The 19074-nt window shown below is 32.8% G+C and overlaps 2 long non-coding RNA genes across 3 annotated transcripts; both read right to left on the minus strand.

Annotated features, from left to right (window-relative positions):
* Positions 1-15090: 15090 nt before the first annotated feature.
* LOC135122922 (uncharacterized) lies at positions 15091-16316 on the minus strand. The gene is made up of 2 exons (XR_010279492.1): positions 15992-16316; positions 15091-15911 (listed from the first exon to the last, which is right to left on the minus strand). It is a non-coding gene; the product is annotated as an uncharacterized LOC135122922 (long non-coding RNA).
* Positions 16317-16333: 17 nt separating this feature from the next.
* Positions 16334-17414, minus strand: LOC135122921 (uncharacterized). 2 transcript variants are annotated; one of them, XR_010279490.1, is made up of 4 exons: positions 17128-17414; positions 16731-17018; positions 16473-16675; positions 16334-16417 (listed from the first exon to the last, which is right to left on the minus strand). It is a non-coding gene; the product is annotated as an uncharacterized LOC135122921 (long non-coding RNA). The 2 variants fall into 2 exon arrangements; XR_010279491.1 differs by having other exon boundaries at positions 16334-16428.
* Between the last annotated feature and the right edge of the window lie 1660 nt (positions 17415-19074).

The raw sequence follows: 19074 nt of genomic DNA on the forward strand, positions 1-19074 counted from the left end.
GTTCTATCTAAAAACAGGGATCTATCTAACTTTGGGACATAGGTCCCTGAGAATTCGTTGTCCCAGTTTTCCACTTGCGGTGGTGTTGGTGGTGGTTGGCTGAACCACTTTGATGGTGGTGGGGGTGGTGTAGATGGTCTTGGAAGTGCATTCTCCCAGAGTTTTCGCTCCCTTTCCCAGGCATCCCGGTGGCATTTGAAAATATGCTTTCTCAGCCTATTCTCTAAAAGCCTGTGGCTGACATCATAGGGGCAGATAACAAATTTCTCTATACAAAAAAAAAATTAAATACTACAAAAAAAATATATATATATAAGCTTACCCATTTCTGTCGTTAATTAATTTTTATGATATGTACTTGCAGAACACTTATTAATCTGTTCTTTTGTGTGATCTTTAATTTATACACTATATTAATCCCCACCCCTACTTTTTTCCCTCCTTCAGTTGCTTTCCTCATGTTTCATTTTTCGCTGACTTGAATTTATTTTTTACGACCACGTTTTCAACTACGACTTGCAAGTTGTAACTTGCAAATTAATTCTCATATAAACAAGAAACTAGTCAACGGGAAATAGTAGTGTTTCTTTTTTTCTGCTGTGGTGAGCAAGTTTCACGACAAAAAATGAAATCACAAGAATCAGTGACGGCTATATGTAAAAACTCTCTTAAGCTAATTCATGAATACATAAGTAAAATCAAAACAATCGAAGAAACTAAACATTTTTTAGTTTATATCAATACCAGTATTAGAATAATTAGAAAAGCACTCAAATGTAAAATCCATCGAGAAAATATGTTGGAAAACGCAAATTCCTTAGAAACAAGTTTGGCGTATTTGAAATTTTATCGCCTAAAGCTTTTAAATAAGAAAAAACAATTATCTATAAAAACTGGTGAAGGCTATATTAAAACAGTCAAATTTAAACCGGTGACTAATGTAACATGGCAGGATGTCGAATCCTGTTTTCAACAACGAATTCGTACAGGATTTATAAGTAACCACCACATTAAAGATCCTCTTCAGTTTTTTCAACAATCTTTTAAATGCTTTATGTTTAGAATTAAAAAAGAACGGAAAAACTCAATGCTTAAGGTAAATGTAATTTTTTCGGCAAATTTTATTCAACCGCACTCTGGTGAAACAGACATTAAAACATTTTCAACAAAAAATCAGCACATTGATCAATACACAAATTTAAAGGAATGGTACGAAGAAAACGTCATTGATAAAATCATGAAAAAATTAGAGGAATTTGCAGAAAAGGATTCCGGTTGGGCGTTGTATGAAATTTTAGGATTGAAAATTAACATAAATAAATACGACCCAATTAAATTCGGCTATTCAACTTTTGTATCCACACCAGATTTTATAAAAAAAAAACATGCAATAATTAATGTACAAAATAATGATGAATATTGTTTTCTTTGGGCCATAGTTTCGGCTTTATTTCCTACCGATAAACATTCAGACCGAAAATCATCGTATCCTCATTTCAAAAATGTGTTGAAATATGATAATTTAGACTTTCCAATCACAATTAAAGACATTCAAAAATTTGAGGAACTCAACAATCTTGCCATTAATTTATACTGCATCGAGAAGAAAAAAATTTTACCTTGTCGTTTAAGCACTAGATTTTCAAATTCTTATAAAGCAATTAATTTGCTTATGCTACCCGCTGAAAGACAAATACAAAATACTAATAACAGTAATGATAACTTTGAAGATCAACAATTGCTCTATCATTTCGTATGGATCAAAAATTTGTCAGCTCTTTTAGCTACGCAACTTTCCCTCCATAAATGTAAATTTCATATATGCGAAAGATGCTTAAACCATTTCACCACAGAGGAATTGCTCCAAAAACATAAAACTTCATGCCAGAGTATTAATAAATATTCCATAAGACTGCCAACAGAAAACGAAAATTACTTGTATTTTCAAAATTATAGACATCAAGAAAAAGTACCTTTTACTATTTATGCAGATCTCGAGAGTATTCTTCTTGATTGTACCAAACAGCATATGTCCACCACGAATAAGACCGAAACTTATCAAAAACATATTGCGCACAGCATTGCTTACTATTTTCACTGCTCATATGATAATTCATTTTCTAAATTTCGTTTGTATCGAGGTAAAAATTGCATTCAATGGTTCGTTCAGGAGTTACATCGAATGGCTCATTTTTGCAACGATAAATTTCAGAACGTTATTTCTATGGAAACATTAACTACGGAAGAACGTGAGCAGTTTGAATCCTCCCAAATATGTCATATATGTAAAAAAGGATTTTCGGAAAAGAACATAAAAGTACGCGATCATAGTCATTTAACTGGAATGTATAGAGGCGCTGCCCATCAAAGTTGTAATTTAAATTATAAAGATATTTGTGTTATACCCGTGGTCTTTCATAATATGAGCGGATATGATGCCCATTTTTTTATTAAAGAACTTTCAAATTCAATAAAAGGTGATATTAAGTTACTTCCCATTAACAAAGAAAGATATATCTCGTTTACTAAATTTGTCGAAGACACGAAAGTTAGTTTACGGTTTATTGATTCTTTCAGATTTATGCCACATAGTTTAGACAAACTTTCCTCCAATTTAGATAATTCTCAGAAAATTATTACGTTGGCAAATTGTAATAATATGGAAGAATTTGATTTGTTAAACAGAAAGGGAGTTTTTCCTTACGATTATATAAACTCCTGGGAGAAACTACTTGAAACAAAATTGCCCGAAAAGGAGGATTTCTATAGTCGCTTATCCGATGAAAATATTAAATATGAAGATTATTCCCATGCTACCAATGTATGGAATACTTTTAATATTCATACATTAGGAGAATATTCTGATTTATATTTAAAAACTGATGTGCTTCTTCTAGCCGATGTATTTGAAGCTTTTCGAACTACTTGTTTAAATACTTATCAACTTGATCCGTTGCATTATTATACTGCTCCGGGCCTAACATTTGATGCTATGTTAAAAACAACAGAAATTAAACTAGAACTTTTAACGGATATAGATAAAGTTCTATTTGTAGAAAGAGGTATTAGAGGTGGAGTTTCGCAGTGTTCCAATAGATATGGTAAAGCCAATAACAAATACATGCCAAAAGAAGAATATGATCCTTCGAAAGATAGTACCTATTTAATGTATTTTGATGTTAACAACCTTTACGGAGCGGCAATGTCTCAATACTTACCGTATGGAGAATTTGAGTTTGTAGAAAATTTCAATATAGCTGATATCTTAGATACCCCAGAAAATTCAGCAATCGGTTATATTATTGAATGCGATTTAGATTATCCAATAGATTTACATGAAATTCATAGTGATTTACCATTAGCTCCAGAGCATATGATACCGCCCATTTCAAGATCTAAACTTAAGAAGTTATTGTTGACTTTATATCCCAAGAAAAATTATATTATTCATTATCGGAATTTAAAAATGTATACAAAATTTGGTATGAAAATAAAATGTGTACATCGTGTTATGAAATTCAAACAATCTGCGTGGTTAAAGGAATATATAGATTTAAATACAAAACTTAGGCAGCAAGCAAAGAACGATTTTGAAAAAGATTTTTTTAAATTAATGATTAATGCTATTTATGGTAAATGCATGGAAAATGTAAGAAAACATCGCGATATTCGATTGGTTAGTAAATGGGAGGGAAGATGGGGAGTTCGTTCTCTTATATCTAAACCAAATTTTCACAGTTCTGTTGTATTTGACGATGATTCAGCAATAATCGAAATGAGTAAATTAGAAGTATTTTTGAATAAACCAATTTATGTTGGTTTTTGCATTTTAGATATTTCTAAAACTTTTCTCTATGAATTTCATTATGACTATATTAAAAAAACATTTAAAAATAATGCTAAGTTACTTTATACCGACACTGACAGCCTAATTTATGAATTTCACGTAGACGATATATACAAATATATTAAGAAAGACTCACATCGATTTGATACTTCTGACTATGATTTATATAATATTTATGATATAGAACTGAAAAATAAGAAAGTACCAGGTTTAATGAAAGATGAAAATAACGGTAAGATTATGCTAGAATTTGTGGGTCTCAGATCTAAAATGTACGCATATAGAATTGCAAGTGACGATTTCAATAAAAAATTAGTTAAAAAATCCAAAGGTAGTACAAAAGCATCACTTAAAACAATAACGTTTGAAAATTACAAAGAATGTTTATTTAATAATCGAAGTTACGAAAAATCACAAAGACTCATCAAGTCCAAACATCATACTGTTTACACAGTAAAACAAGAAAAAGTAGTTCTCAGCCCAAATGATGATAAAAGGATTGTCACAAGATTTGCAACGGATACGAAACCTTGGGGATATCATATTTCGCACGTAAGTTAAAAAAAGTGGGGATTGCCATATATAAGCAATTAAATTTCACAGATGATTTATTCGATGTTGGTTATTTTATGATTACAACAATGTCTGACTTGAGACAATTTGTTGATTTACAAGCATTTTGTGCATCCGAAAATGTGTACAAAACATATCTTAAAGCCGCTGCGAGTGATCGAACGAAATTAAATTTATTCCTTCATCTCATCGATAAAAAAGATTTTATTGTACCGGACGAAGTGTTTAAATGGATTGCCGAAAGTGAAAGTGACTTTTATACACTTGACATTTGTATTCTGCTACAAAGAAAACAATGTGTCGATGGTTACATTGATGCATTTCTACATGTATGCGAAAGAGACCAAATTGAAAATTTAAACTATGCTGCTTTGGAGTTTTTGATGACCACCAACTATTTGGACAATACTCTAACGTATAAATGTTTTATTTATAAATTATTGAGTGATAATCGCTGGCAGAATCTTGGAGATATATTCTATCCTGTTGAGAATATCCGGAAAAATTATCGAAGGATCGACCAGTGCGTGGATGAATTTATGTGTCGGGCTGCGTATTTGGCAAACCATAAAGCGCTCAGTACTTTCTATGAGTCTTTAGAAATAATAAATTACGATTCTTTCGCATTTCAACCTTCTCAAAATCAGGAGCACCGAAGAATTTTCAACTGGATCAAAAAGAACATTGTCAAAGGAGAAGCCAATCCTGAAATACCATTAGGATGGACTGAGGGACCGGATTCAACAAAATGGCCCTCGATTAAGTTAGATGATTATAAGAAAACTTTACATGTAATTTCTGGTAGCCATGAATAAAACACACAGAAATGGGTTATATGTAGTTTTATTTACCCCCAAACATAATAATAATACAATAACAGGTTAAATTATTTACAACACTCTGACGACATCTTGTGCAGGGATGTATTTTACCATTCGGTCGTGAAGAATAAGACAGTAGGCTGTAGTGTCTGCAGGAATACCAGAGATCGTCTCAAACCACAAAGTGATTGTAACGGGGCCTCTCTTCAAAGCTTCCGTTTGTTTAGAACAGTCGATTACTATTATAGGCGTCTTTTCTTTAAATTCATCCTTATCGAATAATGGTTCGCTGGTTTGTTTGGATAAGAACGATGTCTGGAATTCTTTAAACATATCATAGAGAATTGCATACCGATTATTTGTGAAATCAACATTCAGGTTGTCGTAGGGATACATGGTATCATTAAGGTACAATTTTACATCTCTCAGATTACAATGATCAAACTGACTGTAGTTTTTCTTCAATTGGTTTTTTCTTCCTTGCTGTAATGCAAAAAGTATGTACTGAGGTTTTTCTAAGGAAGTTTTAATAGTCCAAGTATTTGTTATCGATTGTACTGGTGGAGCAAATTCATGTAATTCTTTACTTCTAAACATAATATCCAATTCCCTGTTGCTTCTTACAATATCGATTAATGCGATCCTTTCGGCATCGGACACGGACAAGTGATGCATTTTCCAGCATATTTTACTAAGTTCTACTTTAATTTTGTATTTATCATTTGAGGAAATTAAAGCATTCACATCGGTATTAGAACGAACCAAAACAAGCTCCTGTCTTACATTCAAAATGGTCTTTTTAAAATCTTCACAAAAACCAAAAATCATTTTTAATGGAATCGAAACTTCAAAAGTTCCATTTTCCTTAATTATATTCGAATCTTTTTTGGGAAACCATCCAGCATTCTCTAGAGCTACGCTTTCATTACTGTTATACGTTACATATCCTTTCATGGTAGACGCTAACCCAGGATTTCTAATACTATCCACAACGACCCCAGCAATTTCATATCTTATTTGATTAAACATCAGAAGAACGCCATTATTTACAAATTTGATTTCTGGTTTCTGTACAATTTCGTCGATTTCATTCTTCACAATAACCTTACCCTCTATATGCAATGTACTCAAATGTGGAAAAGTGTATAAATCTTGATGTTCAATAGGAATTCTTATTTCATCATCGTAGTTAAATGAACTGTTAGAATAAGGTAGGTGTGTATGTCTTTCTCCATAATAAATTGAATGATCATAGGCAGCTTTTTCGCTTACGTTTAATATTTCAAAATTCATTGCTGATTTATATATTCAATAAAAATATTATTTCAAGACCGTTAATCCTAGAGATTCAAGAAATTTACGATTGCCTAAAGTTAAACGTTTGACCCTTCTCAAAGGACTGACTGATCTCTTTTTCATTGTCCTACTTATATATACCGAATTTCGGTTTTTTAGATTTTCATTAAATATAATACCCATCACGTGACCTTCTTAAGATGCAACCGTACACCTACCTCTTCACCTCTGAAACTAACAATATTACCTTCTTGATCTGTTATTTTAACGATTATTTCATCTATTTGTTTCGTATTAATTGGTAGATATATCACATTTAATGGTCGTTCCACTATTTTGTAACCGGGTGGTACTGTTGGAAAAAATTGATGGATAACGTGAACGGGACTTCCGTTCTTGTATGAACCAGTTACTATATTGCAATAAACGCAAAGAGCATTTACCTTTAAAATTTTTGCTGGAAAATCTGATATATGAGTTTTATGCGCTTTCAGAATGGTATCCTTAAATCCCAATAAATTCCCTAACGAATCCTTTCTTGAAAAATTTATATCAAGAGTACATTTAACTTCCGATTTTAAAGTATTATTATTTCCTCTAATTATTAAGCTTGGTGTCAACATTTTAAATTTCTTTATTCTATTTCCGTGTTTGTCAATTTCGTATTGAAAATAATGTTCCATATAGTTTTTGATTTCTTTATTTAAATACGACTCAATGTCTTCTATCTCGTAAGAACCCTCGGGAATTTCTATGTAATGCTCTTTTTTGTCTGGTGTAAAAAAATAAAATTTGTTGTTATTGCTATCGATATTTGGAAAAGAATTCCAAGTAACCAAACTTTCTAATCCTAAAGCATAGTTATAATCTTCCAAGACAATTGGTGGATAGTATCTGCTCGAAAGTACAGAACTGTTTCCATCCAATGAGAATACGTTCGACATCGTGCAACTTACTTCGACGACACTAACAGTTCAACTAAAACGCTCGAATTTCAAACAATTTTATTTGTAGCAGTTATATAGGAATCTTAAACACAAATGTCCACAATTAATACTATTAAAAGTCTGTAAAGATTCATAATTATATACTATATTACAGAAACCGTTGCTTTGTAAATATTTGATCAGTTCAAGAGGTGGTCTCAAATCTCCATAACTATCAAAGTATATAACTTCGTTTCGAGTTTTTTTATAAGCTGTCCAATGTGTTCCAGGACCTTCCTTATTGTCTAAATTTAATACACCACACTCATTAAGGCGTACTTTATTTGGAAGTGAATTTTTCATAAAAACTCCTCTGAAGCGGGGAATTTTCAAACGCTTTACATATTTGTAAATGTCGATGTTGGTGAGAGCATGTTTTGGAATATTTATCGGGAGTTCTTTTGAAATTTTGATGGAGCTAAAAAAAGACCATATCCTCTTTTATATGGTTTCAAATATAATCCACTTCCTGACTTTCCTACAGCTATCGACTCCATTTTCTGATTGTGTCGTTGATTTTCTTTCAACTGTTCTTTAGCTGATTTAGCATCGTTAACAGCTTTTGCAATGGCTGCTGCGCCACCACCTAGAGATCCCAGAGCGCCTAAAGCGGCAAATATTGGTAGTAGAGGTAAAAATCCACCACTTTTCGGTATGGGTATTATACGTCTGTGACGAACAGGTCTCACTCTCTTTTTTCCTTTTGATGATTTTACTGCTCTCATGGCCACTTTTACAGCATCGTTCATATTCTTAAATTTCTTATTTTTTAAAGCAAGTCTGGCGGATTTTCTTAAATCATTAAAATTCAAGACTTTTCCACGTTTGCTAGTTTGTCTTTTGACTGGACAACCCATACCGAGTTTTATTTTGGCTTTCATGGCAGCCGCAACACCTAAAGCAGCAGCTTTTTCGCCCAAAGAAGCGTCCGAAGAACGTAGTCTAAGTTTCGCTTTATCTAACAGAACTTTATCGGCCTTATGTCGATTTTCCAAATCTTTATGTTCACCATAAGCTATATCGTGAAATTTGCAAGCTTCATCTAATTGATTCCGGCCTTTATCTCCTCTTGCTAATCGTTTTTCTAATTTAGTTCCTGGTCCACAAAAGTTATAACCGGGAATATGAAGTTCAAACGGTAATTTATTAATAACCGAATTTACGATCCCACGTCCACAATATCTCTTTCTGTAGGTCTCAATCCGACGACTGTTCCTTTTTCGCTTCGTAATCTTCATTTATACTCAAACTTTCGGATCAGCTAAAATACTAACGGAAACGTAGAAAAATTTAGTATTTATACCCCCCCACATGTCGGTTTCTTAATCAGATGTCGAAATGCGTTTGACACCTCAAAACCTCAAATTGCCGATAAATAATAACGATATCAAAATTAACAGCGAGAATAAAAGACATGGGGATCTTTTACCATCTACAGTAAGATGTATTATTGTCGGACCGTCTAACTGCGGAAAGACTAATGTTATGATAAGTTTAATCGAACATCCAAATGGTTTAAGATTTGAAAATGTCTATGTGTATTCTAAATCTCTTTTCCAACCAAAATATCAATATTTGGAAAATCTTCTAAAACCTATTAAAGGTATAAATTTTTATAGTTTCAGCAATTTCGACAATAACAACATACCACCACCGCACAAAGCTAAAACTAATTCTGTCTTTATTTTTGACGATGTGGCATGTGACAAGCAAAATTTAATGAAAGAATATTTTAGCATGGGACGACACAGAAATATAGATTGTTTTTATTTATGTCAAACCTACACATGTATTCCTAAGCATCTAATAAGAGACAACGCAAATTTTATCATTTTATTTAAGCAAGATAATTTAAACTTGCGCCATATCTATGATGATCATATCGGCACTGATATCTCATTTGATAAATTTAAAGAAATGTGTTCATTTTGCTGGCAAAACAGTTATGATTTTTTAGTAGTCGATAAAGAGAACGAAATTCGTAGTGGTCGGTTTAGAAAAGGATTTGATAATTTTATTGATCCATTTTCATAATTTCAGTCTATAGAAGTATGTTGAACATTCAACATGCCAGTTCCTGTAAAATATAAATGTCCAAAATGTGGAGGTGAAACAGATACTCCTAACTTACCATGTATATACTGCTACTATAAAGATCATATAAGAGATCATTACAAAACAAAACATGTGCATCTGTACTATTGAATAAAGTATTTTTATAGAATGTTTGTGAAATTTTGCATAGGTATATAAGCCTATCATTCAAATAAATAGATTCAGTTTATTTGTATTTTCGGAAGCCTTAGGAGACATGGATTCAAAAATATCAGATGTGGTTGATTTAAAAAGGAAACTGATTAAGAAAAGAAAAGATTTACAAAGAAAATTAGAACTAATTAAAGCAACTCAACGAAATGAAGAGAAAAAGTATGAACCCCTCACTAAACATTTGGAAACATTAATTGAGAGACGGAGTGAAAATCCAATAAAAAGTAATCAAGATGTGAAAACAAAAAATGTGTCGAACATTGAGCACAGTACACCTACAAAGCGAAAGTTAGAAAATACAATTCTGTCTCCTGTTCGTGAGAAAAAAACTATTGTTACTACACCAAAGCAAGCAGAAATTTTCACGCCAAGACAAAAAAGAATTGCTACAAAAGTTACTAACCTTGTGAAAAGAATCGATGCCATCAAAAATGAAAAAGAAGATCGAATGAGTCCGATTAGTTCAAAATATGATGTTTTATCACAGGAAGATTTCGAAGAATCAATAAATAAAACAGATGCACAGGACAATGTGTTCCAATACATTCCCGAGGAAGACAATGATAATTATAACTTCAATGAGGTTCTTGAAAAATCTGTTCAGTTAAGTAAAAATTATATTAAAAACATCGTTGATACAGACGTTTACAACGAATATTTAAATGATTTTGATGAATTACCCAGAAAATATATTGATGAAATGCATCACGATGCAGAAAGTAAATTTGATCACAGAACAGGCGTAAGACATGACACTTTCTCAGAGAAATTTTATATTGGTTCGAAGGAGGTACAATTTATAGGTCCAGATATAAAAATAGACAATGAAATCTTTAAAGGGACTCCTGGAATTTATGAACTTATTTTTAAAAAGAAGCCTGTTCATTTTACTACGGAAGACAAGGAAATTTACAAAAAAATTTTAGAAAAAACCAATGCATATCGAAGAAATTTCAATGAAAATGATCGAATATTGGGTACAAGTTCGATGAAATACAAAAATATTATAGGACCATTATTCTCAACTCTCACGAAGTATAAAAAACCGAAGAAAGGTGGTCAAGTACTATTTAAAGAAGTAAACACAAATAAAGTTGATTATGTGTATTGGGAAGATCCAAATGAATTAGTTGAAAGACTGAAGTTGTTAGTCGCTTCCCAGACAGCAGGCCATTCGGGTCATCAAAACGAAATCGTTTCTATAATAGAAGAACTACGCGAAGCTAAAATTATTGCTTAATATGACTCTGGATAAATTCGGGCGTCATTTGTTAAAACATGCTAAACTTTCAGGTTCTATCGACAATGATATGATTACTATTTCAAACTATATGTTCTATAATCTGATATTTCGCTTCGAATCCGATAAAACCGTGGAAAACACGTATGTATTAAATTCTAAAGAAACGCACTATACGTTTCCTTTAGAAATTGGAACCCTTACAAAATTGAATATTACCAGTAATGAAATAAATGTTTATGTAAATAACAAATTTTTTAGTAAAGAAGAAGTGAAAGGATTTGTACTACGTAACGGTGATCGAATATCGTTCAAATATGCTGTAAATAAAACAGAAAATGTACCAAATTTGTTCGCAGAAATGATAATAAAATGTCCTGTTAATTTTGAAGAATCGTTAGTTAGTGCCGAGAAAGCACATTATATACATAAGACTGATAAAAATGAAACGCAAGAAGGTGTATGAGCCAACTCCCATTAAAAGAGATATTGTTGCAGAATTGCACAAACCTGTAAGAATTAATTTTAAACGACGCAAGGTTATAATAAAAGGTATTAATGAAACATTACAAGCAGATCTAGTGGAAATGATACCGTATGCTAAGATAAACAGAGGATACAAATATATACTTGTTGTTATTGACTGTTTCTCAAAATACGTGTGGGCTGTCCCTGTAAAGTCAAAAGATGCTCAACAAATCGCCACTGCAATGGAAACTATTTTATCCAAAATCGTACGGTTACCCAAAAATTTACAAACAGATCAAGGAAAAGAATTCTACAACGTAAAGTTTCAAAATATTATGAAAAAATACAAAATTAATCATTACAATGTCTACAGTTTAAAAAAAGCCTCAATCGTCGAAAGAGTAAATCGCACATTAAAAAATTTAATGTGGAAAGAATTTAGTTTGCAAGGAAATTATAAATGGTTAGATTTATTGACAAATGTGGTACATCGATATAATAATTCTTATCATCGTACTATAAAAATGAAACCGTCACAAGTTAACAAAAGTAATGAAAACGCTATTCTAAAAGCTGCTTATACTCAGATTAAAATAGTTAGCAATAAATCAAAATTTAAAGTTGGTGATAACGTAAGAATAAGTAAGTATCGCGGAATATTCGATAAGGGATACACACCCAATTGGTCAAATGAGATTTTCATAATAAGAAAAATTAATCTCACTAATCCCACCACATATTTTTTGAAAGATGAAAAGGGTGAAAACATTTTAGGTGGTTTCTATGAAATGGAACTATTGAAAGTTAAGCATCCAGGTGTATATCTCGTTGAAAAAGTTTTAAAAAAGAAAGGTAATCAACTTTATGTAAAATGGTTAGGATTTAATAACACCCACAACAGTTGGATTGATACAAAAAAAATTACATAGTCGCTTTCCTCTCAGTCAGTTGACATAATTGATACGATGAAGTTGGTTGTAGTCGACGTACAAGGTTTTTGTCTACCTGAATTCATTGTTAAAGAACTTGCGATTTACGATGGAATTAACACAATACACGAAACATTCAAATCTACAAAACAACTCAAAGAAATCGATGAAAGAACGAAGAAACAAGCTAGATATCTAGAACGTTATCATCACATGTTGAGATTTAATGACGGCTTCAAGGAGCAGATATCTGTAAAAGAAATTTTGTTCAAATACATCAAGGAATATGCAGTGGAGATCTTATATGTAAAAGGAAAATGTAAAGAAAATTACCTTAAGGAAACGCTAGGAAAAGACTGCCCCAAAATTGTGAACCTCGAAACAATTGAAGACTCTGTGAAATTATCTAAAGAAATCCCGGCATGTGATAAACATATTGCTAATAATAAAAAATGTTACTGTTCCTTAAACAATGCTAAATGTATTTACAATTGGTTGTATTCAAGGTTTCCTCAATAAAGAATACTATATTAAAATGTGTTTTATTTAATCGCAACTCAAAACGCCAAAATAACGAAAGAAAAAAAAACTGTCAGGTGTGGGATTCGAACCCACGCTCCCTTTCGAGAATCAGAGCTTAAATCTGACGTCTTAGACCGCTCGGCCAACCTGACTATGGAAAAACGGGTCAGGTCGATCGAGTAAAAGGCGGCGTCAAAACGTACAGGTCAGGCACGTGCAGTCCTAAGGTAAGTCAGCCAAGGCCAGCCCCGTGCAGCGACCCGACCTAAAAAAAAAAGAGGGGAAAGATCTCGAGATGACCAAGGGCAATAGACGTAATTCCTACAGACGAATCCATCGACTTTTATACAAGTATAAAACGGAAGTGGGGATGCGAGATTGCGTCCGAGATCCCTCCCCGACCTAAACGAAAAGAGGGGATAGATCTCGAGATGAACGAGGGCAATAAACGACCAAGGTCGAGCAACGACTAGGTCAATGATCGCTCGATAAAAAGTAATGGGGGAGCTGGACCAGCTGGCAAGGTCAGCCACGTGCACCGACAAGGTCGACAACAAATGAAAGGTCAATGACCGCTCGATGAAAAGTAATGGGGGAGCTGGACCAGTTTGACCTCATTTGACCTGGTCTAGAACCCCCACTATATAACTACTTAAAAAAACGAAAAATTAAAATATATAAACGTCGAAAAATCGAAAAATTGCAAATCGAAAAATAGAAAAAGCCTAAAACTGAAAATTTTCATCTTGAAAAGAGAAAAATTAGAAAATTAGAACACTGAAAACCGAGAAATAGAAAAAATAAAGAAAACAAAAAACCGAAACCAAAATTTGCAAAACGAAAAACTGAAGAAATGAAAAATTGCAAAATCGAAAATGTGGAAAATAAAAAAATGCAAATTGAAGAACTGTAGAAACGAAAAATCAAAATACTGAAAAACTAAAAGTTGAGAAACTTAAAAATCGACAAAAAATATAATCGGTTATTATAACAAAATGTTAACAAAGTATCCTAAAATTTTTCTAATAGTTTTAAAAAGTTGCGCAATGCTCTTGAATTTGTTGCGATGAATTTTTAAATTGCAGTTATATTTTGTTTCTTTTTTTTTAAATAAGTAGTTACTTAGGTACACAGATATAAAGTAATAAATTGCTGTTGTTCCATTCATACTTTTAGTGACTGTGCAAGTAAGTAAATGCTTTCATTCAATCATTTTAAAAATTCATATTATCAAAATGTAATAATAATTTTATGGTTTATGTTTGTGAAATTATTTATTGCATACGGATTTATTAAAAACAAACAAAACATGATAAAAGAAAATCTAAACAGAGAATTATAAAACGAGTAATTTGAAGAATCATTTAGGGTCGGCAGGAGGTAGGCCGGATAATTTTGACCCTCCCAATTTCATGGTCAACATGCGGCCCGCTGTACGACAAAGATCGTATGTACTATGTACCGGTGAAAGCTTTTTTTCACAATTTTCTGGCACGTAGATTCCACGGAAAGTCCAACTTCTTGCGACAGATGCCTCATCAACATCTTCTATGACTTCATTGGTATACACAATGTTTGTCGTCCAGCTCCTTTTTTGTTGTGGATAGCACCTCTTTCACGAAATACTCGCAGAGAGTTTCTTAACAACGTTGTAAAAATCAGCAACGATAAAATAATTAAATTCTGCAAAATTTCGTTGGAATTCTTGTAAAGCAGCACCACTGGTATAATGACATTCGCCTATTTATTATGTCAGAGAAACGATGATGGATGCCTCTGAGGTTGCGGTCACCCCTTAAATTTGAAAGTGGACTTGGTCCGACTGTTTTTGTGCTTCTACGCTCTTTGTTGTTTTCAGGAAATTGCCAAAGCTATTAGCAATTTTTAGCGTGTTTGATCCAGAGATATGGAGAAGGAGAATGAGCTTCCCCATGCGCAGACGAAATCCTTGGTCTAAAATTGAAAGCAGCCATTTTATCAGTTGACTGTTGCCAACATAATCACAAATCACTAGCAGAACTTGATATCTCTAGACAATTGCTTCATTATTGGGCGGGAAGTTTAAAATCATTAATTACAATCACCTAATAATAAATCACAACTAAAATATATTTCACCTTAAACGAATAAATAAACATAATTATACTTCAATATATTTATTGATGCGAAAACAGTACTAATTATGTGTACACATGTCTAACAGAAGTGCCTTGAGCAAGACATGAAAGTCTTTTGCTCAAATTAAACATTCTTATTCGCATGTAGGCATTAATTATTTGTTTAATAAGAATATATAAATGGCCTTCATCGATGGCCACCGTCTCGAGTGCGTGGGTCTTCTAAATTAGGAAAAAGAATGCTGGCATGCCGAAAGTTTTAAAAAATTGTTCATCGCTTGGAAGTTTATTGGTGAGTTGCAAAATTTTTCGTATTAACAGTAACAACAAGTCTTCACAACCCCAGCAAAAGGTTTAATAAGCCCACCTAAAATCAAAATTTTGTTAAGACTTAAAAAATAACTATTGTAAGTATTTTATTTTACCCATGTTTTTTTTGTCCAATAATCTGTAAAACTGTAAGTCACTTCCTCGTGTTTCAATGCAAGAAGAAATGCAGTCTGCGCACTTAAACGTCTTCACCAGCATTTTGACAACATAGCTACCAATATATGCCACGTTTTCTGCCACTTCACTCAGCCCAATAAAATTAGACGTTCATAGTCATGATCTGCAAGTGCTTCAGTCAAAATATCGAGATCATATTTTTTCAAGACAAACACGTCAACTGATTGTTGAACATTTGTGCTCTTTTGCTTTGGGCCAATGCTAACAGAGAGCAGACAGGTGGTGCAAAGCACTTTACAATTTCCTCCTTCCCTCGTTATGTTTGTAAATAGAAGCAATCTTCTAAGTTTTACAAAATCGTAGAGGAGTAGGGTTATTGTTTCACCCATTTCTCGATCTGAAAACAGAAAAATAAATACAGATTTGTGTAATTCCAGTGCATAAAAAAGTAATACAATTGTTTTTTTAAAAGCTTACCGCACTGAGCAGAAGAAAATTTCTAGATGATCTTGACTACATTTATGTTAGCAAGTCATTCAACCTCTTACTACTAACAAATTCATCAAAAATTCCCATGAACGACGTAGCGGAAATAACAAAGCCCAGAATTGACGTTTTTCGGGGCGTGCACCACAAAGGCCCGCCAGTGACATCCTTCAAATTCAGAAGATACTCACTGGTGTCGATGAGAAATGGACGCCACATTTCTTCATTGTTTTCTCTCAAAGGTGCCTTAAAATTCTAGCACGTACACTTCAGGAATTGAGAATATCAAATAAAGAATCTATCCTTCTGATGAATTCTATTGTTATTTCACAACCTTGAAAGTCACTAATACCAAGATGTTTTAAAAATTCAAGTGCATCCGCAACTCTTGCTAAGAGTTTGTGCTGCTAAACTCACCTATAATAGAACTTAATTATTGTCAATAAGGAATATTGTAAGGAAAACAACTTACTTTCATTTTATGTTTCCATCACTCCAAATGTGCCTTTTTCAACTTATTTGCAACATTTAGGAATTCATCATTTTGTAATTCATAAAGTTTCTTTATGTAACGCCAGCTTATCACCTTCCCTACTGTCAGAACTACTTTTTGAGTTCTTGCTTTTACTTCCACTTGTACTGCTACTGCTTTTTCCATGGTATCTCTGCGCAGCACTAAATAATAATTATTAACAGTAGTAAAAAATTCAATATAATAAAATATTCAAACCTTAATGTCCTCTTTACACCTTGAGGTATAATCGATGGAGACTCTTCTCAAATATCAGCTGAAGTAGCACTCACAGTACTCATTGAAGTTGAAGAAGCTTCTAGACTTTCATCTAAATTCACACTGGGAATTGCGTTCGATTTCAATCGTTTTCACTCATTTACAACAATGAAATCAGTTGTTGTGAAATGATCTGAGCACACCAGCTTATACTTAGTCAGTTTGAAGCTGTCATCTTTTTTCACAACAATCAGCCACTTTTTTAAAAGTTTTCGATCTTTCGGAAACCTAAAATCAGATATAATCAATATTGATCACATAGTATTGCAATAACCAATTGTTATTAATTATAAATATCTACGTATTCGATTTTAATAAGATAATGAAGAAAACTTACTGATGAAAAGATACACCTTCTGAACGAAATCGTTGACAATTTTTACAGTGAGAAACTGTACAAGACATGTTTGTTGTCAATAATAATGTCCTTTAACACTAACAAGCACGTTCACACGTACACTAACGGTAAAACAAATTAAGTAATAATTTTAACTCCAAATTACAACTGGTTCAACAACGTCGTAACCTCGTAGGTAAACAAAACTTTAAGGTTAACTGATAAAATGGCGGCCCCCATAGTGTACCGATGCGCAGAAGTCGAAGCTCATTCTCCTTCTCCATATCTCTGGTTTGATCCAATATAAGGTAGAGATGGGAAAGTGCATCATCAACGTTGGAGTAGCCATTAAGAAAAGATCAATTTACTGATAATAGTGCTTCATAAAGCGAAATAAAATTGCATTTTTTGAAGTTATAATCCGAATGAAATGAGGTGGGAAATTTCTTAATACGAGATTTTGACAAAAACAAATCAATTTCTAAAGCAGGGTGATGTTCATCTTCTCTTATGAATGGATCATCTGATTTTGAAAAAGTACATTGAATTTCGTTGTTAATTAAAACTAGATCTAAGATTCTACTATCGGCGTTTAATACATTATTGTATTGCTTTAAGTCAAAGAAGGATATAAAACTGTTGATGCATCTATACGAACTAGAAGATGGCCTTACATTTAACGTTGATAAGACAAAATCAGCACATTTAAAGTCACCAACAATAAATAACTAAGATCCATATAGACTCGCTACGCTCGTTTCGGTAACACCTGCCCTCATTTCGGAATCGATGACTTACTTAGGAAAATAACTATTATATGATCGCTTGCCCCACGCTCCATCCACGATTACCGAAATGCTCTATTCGTCAAAAATGTTTGCTTTTTTTCTGAAATCATTGACGTAGCACTTTCTTTCTAATTGAAATGGCAAAATAAAAAAAAAGAAAGATGACATAGTTACCTTTGAAAATAATTTTAATTTGACATGTAAGGTATTTCTTGCAAAAATGGTCTATCTAAGCGAAACTCAGCACATAGAATTATTAATAATTTATCGGTTACGGTGACAAAATACGAAGTTTTGCTCAAATAGTAGTTTATTTGCCATTTCAAACAGAAAGAAAGTATGATTGTATTATATCAATGAATTCAGAAAAAAAAGAACTCTATTCGAAATGCATGATTTATATGGTAGTATACACCTAGGTATACCTAATTTCAGTTGATTTGTACAATTGGTTCTCAAGATATTTAACCGTTTTCATTCATTCTAGCGACCCTGTATAGTCATTAATAATTAATACTTGCTCTTCCCGCCCTTTTCTGAGAAACATGGTACGTACTACGAGTATGAGCAGAGACGGGATTTGACGCATTTTTCTTAAAATCTTGTCTCTAGTTGTGAGACTTTTATCTCCTTAATCTTTTCTCCTAAATAAACTTTTATGAAGGTCTCAAACGGTCGATCAGCTTACCTGCCTAGTGATTGACAGCTGTCTAACTCTCTGCATTGTGGGTTGCCTAATTTAGGAAACAGAAATACGGGCTTGGTCCGACGGACCCTTAAGTAGATTATTATTATTATTATTATTTATTTGAGGGTGACTGGCGAGGTCCATCATCGCCCGTTGCATCATACTGTGAAGAAACACAGCTGAACATTTCAAACGTTGCTTCAGAAGTAAGGATCACATTATTACTCTTACAATAGAAAATAACAACAACAACTAAATTAAAATTTACAGCCCCATTAAGGGACAGTGGCAGTTATAATGGGTTGTAAAGTTTAACAAGGTACAAGGTCGGTGAAATTTAAAGCACCTGGCTTAACAACTTTTAAAGCCTTCACAGTATTATTACAAAAGTATTAGCTCCTGGAAAATAATACTTCTTGGATGTACAGGATTTAGGAATACGCAGCGGCATTGATGAATCAAGTATGAGGT

This window comes from Zophobas morio, unplaced genomic scaffold (genome assembly GCF_036711695.1).
Source record: "Zophobas morio isolate AGI-343-1 ecotype UQ-CSIRO unplaced genomic scaffold, CSIRO_AGI_Zmor_V1 ptg000005l, whole genome shotgun sequence".
Classification (NCBI taxonomy): Eukaryota; Metazoa; Arthropoda; class Insecta; order Coleoptera; family Tenebrionidae; genus Zophobas; species Zophobas morio.